Genomic DNA, 13,163 nt, shown 5'->3' with positions numbered 1-13,163 from the left:
CTAGTGAGCACACACACACTAGGGGGCAGTGAGCACACTTGCCTGGAGCAGTGGGCAGCCCAATCTGCAGCGCCTGGGGAGCAGTTGGGGGTTAGGTGTCTTGCTCAAGGACACCTCAGTCATGTGCTGTCGGCTCTGGGGATCGAACTGGCAACCTTCCGGTCACGAGGCTGGTTCCCTAACCTCCAGCCCACGACTGCCCAATAAAGAAGTTATGAAAAAGTTATCGTTTCTGTAGAGTGACCCAATTAGGAACTGGCAGTGGAACTGACCAATCACAATTTGAGTTTTTTTTCTTTTTTCGACTAAAGCCACCCTTTTGTATATTGAGTGCCGCTGAGATGTTTCTGGGACCACCTCTTCCAGCAGAGGCTGCTATGTTTATCCAATGGCAAAAAACCAAACACTGGCTCTGAAAAAGCCGTTCACATTTCTATGTTGAAGCAGCAGCTTGAATTTGGTGGCACTATAGCAGCAGTTAGAAGAAAGACAGAAAGAATGAGTGGTTGCTGCTGAAAAGCATTTAGACCACCTGCTTCCCAGCTAAGACCAGCGCCATAGCATGCAGATGTTTAGGTTTTTAGGTTAGAAAAATTGTTTAGGTTAAAAAAAGAATTGCCCTGTGATGGACTGGCTACCTGTCCAGGGTGTATCCTGCCTTCTGCCCGATGAATTGGGTTTGTAGGTAATAATGAAATAATCCTCAGCTCTGCTGGTCGTTCAACACAGTTAACAGTAATCAGTCTTTAACCCTGGAGTCAATGTAGAACTGCTAATTCACCTTTTAGCCCTGAAGGTTGGGGCAAAGACTGCTGGTCACCATAGCAACGACAACAGTCTCGCCTAGCTAATAGCTAAAGAAAAGGTAAAGAGAAAGATTTAAGAGCAACATTGAAAACTTGGAGACGAAGGCACTTATTTGCATTTCCATTCACTCCAGCCGGTTTCCTGATGTTTAATCTGCAACGAGAAACGGTGAAACACTAAGCCATGAAGTCAGCTTATCGTTCACCAGCTTCTGTTTGAATTTTCCTGGGAAAAAAAAGAAAAATTAGGATGAGAAGCTGGAGAATGAGAAACTGACTACAGCCTCGTAAAAATCGAATATTGACATTTTACAAGAAACAGTTCTACTTTTGGAGAAAAGTTTCCTGCCAGAGATGCGAGAAAAGCAGACCAGTTGAGCTGTAGCTGAGTTAAAGCTTAAAGCAGAGCAAAGTAAGTTTGTGTTTTCGTTTATATTCATTTTTTTAGCCTATACTAGTACATCAGTACATAATGAGTCATAGCGTTACTTCAGTAAATGGACATAAAGTGTTTGGTTTTTTTTGTTGAAAGGGCATTTGGGTTGCCGAGCCCTGGCATAATGGAAGTTCGCTACTGTTGGAGCAGTTAATTAATCAGTCAGTGCAACGGCTCTGAGTTTACTAACAGCCCGCATGCATAACATGAGCAATGTGCTGTTTTAATGGGTGAATTGTGAGTATTCAAAGCCTGCAGGTGGAAACTCCGCTCATGATTGGGGACACCTTTGGCCCATTTCCCCAATTTCAGGCATTTGCCCTACTTTGCATTTCAAAATGTGTCACTCCCATAGTGCTACTTAACCACTAGTTCTCTCTCGCTGTCTCTCTTTCTCAGATACATTCACACCTTCCCGCCCGGGATGGTGAGAAGAGTCGAAATGAGCCAGTCTCACGTTCATTAGAGCATGATTTCGTCCGCGCGATGGCTCTTGGCTGGTGGTGGGCAGGAATTTTACTGAGGCCGTGCTTCTCTCGTTCGGATCACAGGCAGATTTATTGGCTCTTACAGCCCCACTCAGTTAACCTGGTGAAGTATGAAATATGAAGTGTAGTGAAAACATAATGGAGGCCATTCGGTTCAAATCCAGACTCGTTTGATTGCATCACTGGTGCACAGCCAAAAATGATATCATGTCAAGTAAAATGGTCTTACATATAGTTAACAAATCTAACATTTCTCCGGTTGAGATCGTTGTAAGCTCAATTGAAGACTTTAGTTCTTGTCTAGACATTTACTTGTTTTTTTTTAGTATAATTTTATTGTAATTTTATTAAGTATAATTATCTCCCTATAGGGCGGCACGGTGGCGTGGTGGGTAGCGCTGTCGCCTCACAGCGAGGAGGGCCTGGGTTCGATTCCCCGGCCGGGTGACCGGGGTCCTCTCTGTGTGGAGTTTGGATGTTCTCCCCGTGTCTGCGTGGGTTTCCTCCAGGTTCTCTGGTTTCTTCCCACTGTCCAAAGACATGCAGTCAGGCCAATTGGACGTGCTAAATTGCCCCTAGGTGTGAGTGTCTGCCCTGCGATGGACTGGTGACCCGTCCTAGGGTGTATCCTGCCTTTCGCCCGATGACCTCTGGGATAGGCATGACCCTGAGGGAGAAGCGGCTTGGATGGATGGATGGATGGATGGATGGATGGATCTCACTATATTGCTAGATAATTTTGCTTGTTATAAGAAATGTGCTTAAAACCAGCAAAACATCTGCCACTATAGTGAGATCAGTATAATCTGCGACAAGAAACTGTTGAACAGTAAAAGGTTGCTAGGCTGAAGTCAGTTCTCATTCACCAGCTGCTTGTTTTAATTTACCTGTTCCACCTTAAATGGTGCAGCAGTTACACTCTGGCACCTCAGGCACCATTTAAGATGGAACGGGAAAATTAAAACAAGCAGCTGGAGAATGAGAAGCAAATTCAGCCTCGTAAAAATCAAATGTTGAGAGGCATTTTACAAGAAACTGTCCTAATATTGCAGAAAAGTTTCCTGCTGGAGATGTGAGAAAAGTGGCTATAGCTGAGCTAAAGCTTAAAGCAGAGCAAAGCGAGTCTGTGTTTTCATTTTTATTCATGTTTTTAGCCCAAACTGGTACATCAGCACACACTGAGACATACTTACAGCCAAGGTGGTAAAACGTTACCTCAGTAAAATGGACATAAGATGTTGTGGTTTGATTTTTTTTTGTTAATACGATTGCTTCAAATAAGTCGAGTGTCTATGAATAAGCTAGCTAATCTTACAGAAAGTGCACAACCCTCTCAAAATGGGAAATGTTAGATGTATTGATGAGATTTAAGATCATTTCACTTGACAAGATGCCATTTTTTGCAGTGTAGTGTATTGAGTTATTCGTATAACTCACTGGTCGGTCAACTACCAGGTATGTAGAGGATGGAGACACTGTGTGTATATCTACATCTATCTACAGTCGTATGTAAATTTTATGCATTTTTAAAGGTAACAGGTGTAATTACAGTCATATGCAAATGTTTGGGCATCCTCGGTCTACGTAGACGTTTTGTTGACTCTCCAAGTGATCATAAGATAACATAATCTCTGTAGAGAACGCACTTCTACACATTTAAATGCATTCGGTTTAATCCCACATCAGGGAAATTCACCTCCGCATTCAACCCATCTGTGCAGTGAGACACCACACACACACACTAGGGGGCAGTGAGCACACTCGCCTGGAGAGGCAGGCAGCCCTATCCACAGCGCCTGAGGAGCAGTTGGGGGTAAGGTGCCTTGCTCAAGAGCATTTCAGTCATATCCATATCATCATTGTTTATCTGCTGAATTTAGCCTAAAATGTGGCCCGTGTGAAAATTATTGCACAATTTCTATTTTATTTAGTTGCATTTTTTTCCAATGCACTCAACTCAGCGAATAAATAGAAACTGTGCACTAAAATGGCAGAAAAGTGCTATATTTAAAGATATAAGCATGTCAGTGAACTGACTATATATATATATATATATATATATATATATGGGTCATTCCACTAGAATGGTTCAAATTGGACTTTGACATTTTCAAATTTTTTGCTTAAATGTATCATTGATATGTAAACCTCACAGTCCAACATGTGACGGGGTCGAGTGTGACGGGGTTGTGATTTTGAACAAAATGGCCGCTGCTCTACATACTGTATACCAGAGAGAGAGCACATGGCATGCATGAGATTCAGAATTAGCTTATAGTTTTGAAATAAAAAAACTTTTTTTATAAGTAATAGTTTTCTATCTTTTTTTCATGTGACGGTGTTGAGTCACTGAGTTTGGCGACCACAATATCACAAGATAAATGACCAAAATTAAATAAAAGAAGGAAGCCACTTGCCTGTCTTTGCTGTCCTGTTGTCCAAAAGACTTGAGTGATGTCACTTCTTGATGTATATGGATCATATGGATCATACCATTGTTTTTGTGGGGGAGATTCATTTGTGTTACGGGGTTGAGGGGTTACTTAGGTACAGAACTAAATAATGTGATTTTAATAAATAATTATCAATTAATTTTGAAAAATAATATCACAAACAATTAAACACAGACAGTTGTTTAGGTTGACATCAAAATATATGGACTTTTTTATAGTTGTATTTGGTATATTCTAAGTATACTTTCATTGAAGGCCATGAGGGACATGACAAAATAGGTGGTGTCAGCAAAAATAAATAAATAAACAAAGTTCTCATAAAAAGATCAAATAAAAAAAAATACACTGTATTAAAGGAGATATTTCAATGTATGTGTAAAGCTGTTAAAATATAGATTTTTGTGACCCAGTAGATAAAATACACCTAAAGAGGAGATGAGGACTCAAAATGTGCCATTTCCATGGAATGACCCATATATATATATATATATATATATATATATATATACACACACATATATACACACACACCGATTCGCCATAACATTATGACCACGCTCATTGTCCATTTTATCAGCTGTTGTTCTGGTCTGAGTGGATCAGACACAGCAGTGCTGCAGGAATTTTTAAACACCTCAGTGTCTCTGCTGGACTGAGAACAGTCCACCAACCAGAATATCCAGCCAACAGCGTCCTGTGGGCAGCTTCCTGTGACCACTGATGAAGGACTAGAGGACGACCAACACAACCTGTGCAGCAGCAGATGAGCTGTCGTCTCTGACTTTACACCTACAAGGTGGACCGACAAGGTAGGAGTGTCTAATAGAGTGGGCAGTGAGTGGACACAGTGTTTAAAATCTCCAGCAGCACTGCTGCGTCTGATCCACTTGCACCAGCACAACCCACACTAACACACCACCACCACGTCAGTGTTACTGCAATGCTGAGAATGATCCACCACCCAAATACTACCTGCTCTGTGAGGGTCCATGGGGGTCCTGACCACTGAAGAACAGGGTAACAGAGTATCAGAGAAACAGATGGACTACAGTCTGTAACTGTAGAACTACAGAGTGCAGCTATACAGTAAGTGGAGCTGATAAAATGGACAGTGAGTGTAGAAAGGAGGAGGATGCCTGATCGGTGTATATCAAATGGAAAAAATGGAGAATTTCCGTTTTTGCTCTACTGTGTAAGAAAAGGGGTTTATTTTAGTTCACCAAAGTAGAAACAGTGTAATTTTACCTTCAAAGCTAGAAGTTGTAACATGGTTTTAAAGATGCACATTTTGTTGCTGTCCAAAGAAAAACACGCAACTCCAAAATAGTAAGTTTTCAGGAGAGGGCAAAAACACTCTTGCCTTTGAATGTAAGTCAATGGAAAGAGATTTAATTCCAAGTGATTTGGGGGCTTTTCTATTGGTCCATTCATCATAAAATCTTCACACGACGTAAAGGGTGGCTGGTGTGTTGGAATGGTGTAGTAAAATAAAAATCATCAAAAGATGAAGATGCATGGTTTTCTTTGGGCAGCGATGATGAACTTGCCTGTGAGAAAAGTGCACAGTTGTGAAATATAAGGCCTGGAGTGATGGCCGGAAGCATGGAGTCAGTGTAGCTCTAGTCACGCCGGTTGTGTTCTGTAACTAAAGGTGCTAAAGACGTACCCTGAAGGGCTCCACCACAGTGAGCAGGAGTGTGGCGTGTAAAAAGATCTGAATGATGCTGCTCTGTGTGAGGATTCTGACACTCCGATATTGGAGGACCTGGCTTCAGGCTGTTCTGTGAGAACGCCTGCACTGCTGATTCTTATCCGCCGAGCTCCTGTAAACCTGTGTGTCGCATTGTTTTTCCACTCACAGCTTCAGAGCACTTTAAACGTCTCAGATTGGTCTCCTCTGTGTGCCTGTCAAACGCGGCTCAGCTGACACAGAATAGGCTTATCTATCTAGGTGCTTTCTATTTATAGCAGCCATCAGTTCGCCACCTCTCACAGTCAGTCGGCGCAGACTGTGGGTGTTTACACACTCACTCACTCACTCTCTCACTCTCACTCACTCACTCACTCTCTCACTCTCTCTCTCACTCACTCTCTGTTTCCTTCCTCACTTTCTCGTCCTCTGAGAGAGAGAGAGAGCGAGCGGAAAGAGTAATCTACTTTTTCCCTCTCTAACCCCTCTCTGAACCTCCATCTCTCTGTTTACTCAGGCCACGACACCCCGGCTCACGTTCACTGCTAATCTGTCGCCATGGGAACCCTTTTTTCATTTAAAGAGCCAAGACGGTTACCCACGAGTACCCTATCACTTTCATCTCACAACAATGACCTGAAATTTTAGACGGAGAAACACTGAAGGAAGAGAGGAGAGAGGGAGAGAGACAGAGGAGGAGAAGAGAGGAGAGAGAGAGACAGAGGGAGAAGAGAGCAGAGGGGGGAGAGACAGAGGGGGAGAAGAGAGGAGAGATTGAGAGACAGATGGGGAGAAGAGAGGAGAGAACAGGGAAAGACAGACGGGGAGAAGAGAGGAGAGAGCAGGGGAAGAGAGACAGAGGGGGATAAGAGAGGAGTAGAAGGGAGACAGAGGGGGAGAAGTGGGGAGTGGAAGGGAGACAGAGGGGGAGAAGAGAGGAGAGAGCAGGGGAAGAGAGACAGAGGGGGAGAAGAGAGGAAAGGAAGAGAGACAGAGGGAGAGAAGAGAGGGGAAAGGAAGAGACAGGCGGAAAAGAGGAGACAGTGAGAGAGACAGATGGGAAGAGAGGAGAGGAAGAGAGACAGATGGGGAGAAGTGAGGGGAGAGCAGGGGAAGAGAGACAGAGGGGGAGAAGAGAGGAGACAGCAGGGGAAGAGAGACAGGGGGAGAAGAGAGGGGAAAGGAAGAGACAGAGGGGTTAAAGAGGAGCGAAGGAGAGAGACAGACGGGAAGAGAGGAGGGGAAGAGAGACAGAGGGGGGAAGAGGAGAAAGGAATAGAGACAAAGGGGGAGAAGAAAGGAGAGAGGGAGAGAGACAAACGGAGGAAGAGAGGATGGGAAGAGAGAGATGGGGAGAAGAGAGGAAAGAGCAAGGAAAGAGAGACAGGAGGAGAAGAGAGGTGAGAGAAGGGACGAGAGATGGGGGAAGAGAGACGGGGAGATGAGAGTGAGAGACAAAGAAGAGCAAAGAGGAAGAGAAGGGAGGGGAAAGGAAGAGGAACAAAGGGGGAGAAGAGAGGAGAGAGCAGAGAAAGAGACAGGAGGAGAGGAGAGGGGAGAGATAGAAGTGGGAGAAGAGAGAAGAGAAGGGAGATGGAGAGGAGAAATAGAGGGAGGGGGAGAGATAGAGGTGGGAGAAGAGAGAAGAGAAGGGAGATGGAGAGGAGAAATAGAGGGAGAGAAGAGAGGGGAGGGGGAGAGATAGAGCAGAGAGGGGAGATGGAGAGGTGAAATAGAGGGAGGGAAGAGCAGAGATGGAGAGGACAGATAGAAGAAGAGAAGGGAGATGGAGAGGACAGACAGAAGGAGAGGGGAGATGGAGAGGAGAAATAGAGGGAGAGCTGAGGGGAGAGAAGCGAGGGGAGATGGAGAGGAGAAATAGAGGGAGAGGTGAGGGGAGATGGAGAGGACAGATAGGAGAGAAGAGGGGAGATGGAGAGGAGATATAGAAGGAGAGAAGAGAGGGAAGGGGGAGAGAGTGGTGGGGAAAAGGGAGGAGGGGGGAGTGATAGGTAGGAGAAGATAAAATAAGGGGAGAGATGGTGGGAGAAAAGAGGGGGACAGATGGGTAGGAGAAGAGGAGAGATAGAGGTGGGAGGGGAGAGATAGGTGGGAGAAGAGAGGAGAGACAGGGAGTGAGACAGAGGGGAAGGAATGGATGGATAAGGTATGAATGTGAATATATGATCTATCTACACTCACTGAGCCCTTCATTAGGAACACTATGCTAATACTGGCAGGGCCTCCTTTTGCTCTCAAACCAGCCTCAGTTCTTCATATCATGGGTTACACAAGATGTTGGAAACATTCTTCCATGGTGACGTGATTACATAATGCAGTTCCTGCAGAGTTTTTCAGCCGCACTTTCGTGCTGTGAATCTCCCGTTCTACCACATCTCAGAGGTGTTCTGTTCAGACCCGAGGACTGGGAAGGCCACTGAAGAACACCGAGCTCATCGTCAGGTTCATGAAACCAGTTTTTGCTCTGTGACCTGGCGCACTATCATGCTGAAAGTAGCCCTTAAACGATGAGTAAATCGCGGCCATGAAGGGATAAACATGGTTTGCAAAAATGATTTTAAATAGGCTGTGACATTCAAGTGATGGTTGGTATTTAAGTGTGCCCAGAAACATTGCACATACCATTACACCACCTCCACCAGCCTGGACTGCTGAAACAAGGCAGGGTGGGTCTGTGGATTCATGCTGTTGGTGCCAAATTGTGACCCTACCATCAGTGTGTCTGAGCAGAAATCAAGATTTATTACACAGGGCTACATTTTTCCAGTCTTCAACTGTCCAGCGGTGGTGAGTCTGTGCTCACATGAGCCTCTGCTTTCTGTTCTTAGCTCACAGAAGTGGAACCTGACATGGTCTTCTGCTGTTGTGGCCCATCCACCTCAAAGTTCGACGTTTGTGCGTTCTGAGATGCTTTCCTGCCCACCACAACTGAGTGGTTATCTGAGTTATTGTAGTCTTTCTAGCCACAATCATCAAAAGTCTGTTTAGAGGAAAAAAAGAACAGTATTTGATAGAAAGAGAACCTTGCTGACTTACATTGGGGTTGTGTGGTAGCGAGTGAGGTGGCACAGGAAACATTGCATAAGTAGAAGGAATAATGGATTCCACCAGTATCAGCATATTCTGGAAGCAAATGTGGCAGTCAAGAAACTGAAGCTGAAAATGGACTGGCTTCTTCTACTGAACGATGATCCAAAACATATCTCAAGATCCACCATGAACTACTTCAAGAAAAGCAAGCTGAAGCTTCTGGAACGTCCCTCACCATGTCCTAACTTGAACATCGTTGAACATCTGTGGGTAGACCTCAAAAGTACTGGGCATCTCATTCTGCAAAGAAGAATGGGTGAAAAATACTGAAACAAGAACAGAAAGACTCATCAAAGGCTATAAAAAGTCTTTCAAGCTGTAGTATCTGCCCAAGGGGGTGTTGCCAAGTACTGAACTTTTGCACATGCAGCATTTTTTTTTTGTTTTATTTTAAATTAATCCAAAATAACTGCGCAAGTAAAAAATGATTGCATTCGTTTACATTCGTTATTTGTTCTTCATCATCAGGGAAAAACACATGTAAGAGAAAATTTGATAGAGACTTCAACAATTCTAAATATAATAGCCCATTTTGGTCGGTATTACACATCCAGCTTCCATTATTTTCAGGAGAAGAAATCCGCAGAGATATTTTCCACACTCCCAAAGTTCAGTCATAGAAGTTTTTTGTTGTTTTTCTGCTTCCAGGTAATCTCAAGGGCATTCAGTAGCTATGTTTACATGCAGCCTGATAGGCCATTAATAATCTCACTAATAGCTCAATCGGAATAGAATACATCCATGTAAACACCTCAATCGGAATACGCTAGTCTCATTGAGGCCATTTGGAATACAATTTCTATCTAACTGATCAAGGTGGGTAATCTTGTAAATAATCCGTTAATTAGAAGAATAATAGCCATGTAAACGTCTGTATCTGATTACATTCCCTATCGGAAAGTTTAAGTATGTTCTGCATGTGCGTCGCATAATAGTGAAAGTTTATACCTTTCAACATGGCCATGAGCAGAAAGAGGAGTCTGCAGAGGAGATGAAGTTCATGCTCTGATCTTTAAAAGACGGCGGTGGGACGGACGTCCAGCTTATGTGTCTCAGACCACGACGTCTTCCTCTCGGCCTTCTTTAATAAGGACATGTGAAGGACGTTTTCCTGAGTCTGACATCATTTTAAAGCAATTAGAAACACAAGCACTGCTCACTGCTGCTCATCTCACTCTGACTGGACTCACGAGATGCTCGCTGTCATGGTAACATCTACATTAAATGGTTCTCCATGCATGAGCGTCATTTTGGATCAGATTACTTGCAGTGAGCGTATAAACAGAGATGATGATCGACAGATTGTTGAGTAGAGTGAGAATATAAAACACCTCAATCTTAATCTGTAATCCGTATTCAATTGGACTGGCAAAAATCTGTGCATGTAGCCAGTGATGTGGAGGTCTGGACATTGAGGTGACCAGTCTAGTGTCAGAACAATGGATTGGCCATCCTGATGTCCAGACCAACAAGCCATTCCACAAGCCACTGACTATATTAGAGAAATAGCTACTGACCTGTGGAGATCTGTGCTGCACATTAGTGTGTCTTTATGAAACTTGATTCAGTCCTAATAAACCAATAAAGTGAACAGTTTGAGTGTAGAGTTTGGCTGTATGGCTTTAAGGCGCAGAGCAGTGGAGATGGACTGGTGTGTCCAGCAGTGCGTATGTATGTGTCTGTGATGCCTGTCACAGTCTTTAGCACCTGCTCTTCTTCATTAACTGATTGAGGAGCCCCTTGGGAAAATACACTGTCGATCAAAAGTCTGGAAACATTGATCTTTTTCACAGTTTTTAATACAAAATGGATGGTTTTCTTTATTGGTTTGCAATAACTCAGCATATAAAAGACTATGAGCTTCATTCAGAGGAGAACAATGTCATACATACACTCATTAGGAGCACCTTTCTAATGCTGGGTAAGACCTTTGCTCCAGAACAGCCTGAATTTATGATTGTGGTGGTATGGTAAGGTGCTGCAAAGGTTCTTTAGAAATTCTGATCTATGTTCACTCGAATGGCATTAGAGAACACTCCGTGTGTGCCAAAAAAACCCCAACCTCCCACAACATCACACCACCACCACCAGCCTGAACTTTTGACATAGGTAGAGTCCATGGATTTCTGCTATTTATGCCAAATTTTGACCCTTCTATCTGCATGTCTAAACAGAAATCAAGATTCAACTGATCAGATGACATTTGTCCAAACTTTGGTGGGCCATTGTCCACTGTAGCCTCAGATTCCTGTTCTCGGTTGACAGGAGAGGAACCCAATGTAGTCTTCTGCTGTTGTAGTCCATCCACCTCAAGAATGAACATGGTGTGCATTCAGAGATGCTTTTCTGATCACCACTGTAAAAAAACAAACAAAAAAAACAGTTATTTGTGTCACAGTTTCAGCTCAAAGAAGTCTGGCTGTGTTTCTATCCAGTGAACTGTTGTGTACTGTGAGATCAGCAGTTTCTGAAATGCTCATCCATCCTGTCTGGCACTAACTACTCTGCCGTGGCCAAAAGCTTTATGTTCGATATGGCCATTAACTGAAGCTCTTGATCTGTGTCCAGTAGTGCTCTTGCCACATGACTGGACAAGTGGATAATTGCATGAATTAGGAGGTGTACAGTTGGCCAGTAAGTGTATTTATTATTATTATTATTATTATTATTATTATTATTATCAATAATAATAATAATGATAATCTTAAATTAGTAAAAGTGGCACCTTTGGGAATAATGATAAATGAAGACTGAGTGACCCTTATTAGTCCCACAACGGGGGAATTTCACCTCCACATTTAACCCATGCTTGAAGTGAAACACCACATACACTCTAGTGAACACGCACACTACGGGGTAATGAGCACACTTGCCTGGAGTGGTGGGCAGCTCTATCCGCAGTGCTTGGGGAGCAATTGGGGGTTAGGTGTCTTGCTCAAGGACACCTCAGTCATGTGCTGTCGGCCCTGGGGATCGAACCTTCCAGTGACCTTCCAGTCACAGGCCCGATTCTGTAACCTCCAGTCCACAACTGCCCCCCCCCCCCACCCCTTTTTGTTTTGTTAAGATTAAGTTAAAAAAAAAAAAATTTAAATGCTCATTTTATGCTCTTGGTGTAATACCAGCACTCATCAGAACTGGTTTTGGGCCAAAAGAGTTTCAGTATGTGATTTTAACAGTAGAAAACCTCTGAGTTAACCCCTTAAAATCTCAGGCTTGTTACATATTAAGGTTTTTATTAATCTGTAACTACAAGGACTCCAATGCAAACTGGTTGAGCTATTCTTAGGTTATAGAAGTATGTAATAAAACTCTCTGGTGGGCTCTGGCCATATAAGGATTTAAAATTAAGTCAGAATATAACTATTTTACATTTGTGTACATATTGCGATTGTGTACAGATCGCTGTTGTCGGATTAAAACCTTGTATCTCCAAAATGGTAATTTTGCAGGAGAAGGAAAAAACATACTTTACTTTTAATGTAAGTCATCAAAGGTGTTTCCTGTTGCAGTATATTCAAGAACTATATCCACTATATTCAGAACATTTATGTTTCAGACTGTATAACGCTATTTTTCTGAGTCCCTTGTTTGGATCAGGGTGCATGATAGGGGCCTGTGCAGGGCGCTGTGTGTGTGATCAATAGGCCTGTGAGAGCTGCGTGGTCAGGGTGATCCTAATTAGCAGGGCTTTAAGAGAGATTAGCTCCTCCTCAGCTCAGTCTGACAAACAAGCCTAGCACAATCAGCCACTACCCAGAATCCCTGGCATGGGCCCAATACATGGAAAAACAGTGGGTGGGGGTTGGGGGAGCCCATGGTCTTACAACCACATGTACCCTTTTTATACAATGTTAAGACATGGGGTCCAAGATGGCTCTCATATTATACTTATGTAGCTATCTATTTGTAATGATAACCATCTACGTGTATTTCACAGATGTATTTTTCTATGTGTAGATATATAATACATAAAATGATATATGTGTATGGGAAATACATATGGGACATTAACACATCCTCTACAGAGTTCACACTTCCCAAGAGCGTCGCCAATGGTGACAGTGCCAAGGAAAATACGCCTAAGAGCAAGAGGTAGAAACCTTGAGAGGAACCAAGGTGGACACTATGGTCAACACCATAACAACAGCAAAACAATAACAGCAGAGAATGAGGTTT

Source organism: Pygocentrus nattereri, chromosome 2, assembly GCF_015220715.1.
Source record: "Pygocentrus nattereri isolate fPygNat1 chromosome 2, fPygNat1.pri, whole genome shotgun sequence".
In the NCBI taxonomy this organism is placed as follows: domain Eukaryota; kingdom Metazoa; phylum Chordata; class Actinopteri; order Characiformes; family Serrasalmidae; genus Pygocentrus; species Pygocentrus nattereri.
The sequence above is the reverse complement of the archived record's forward strand: the minus strand, read 5'-3'. Positions refer to the sequence as shown.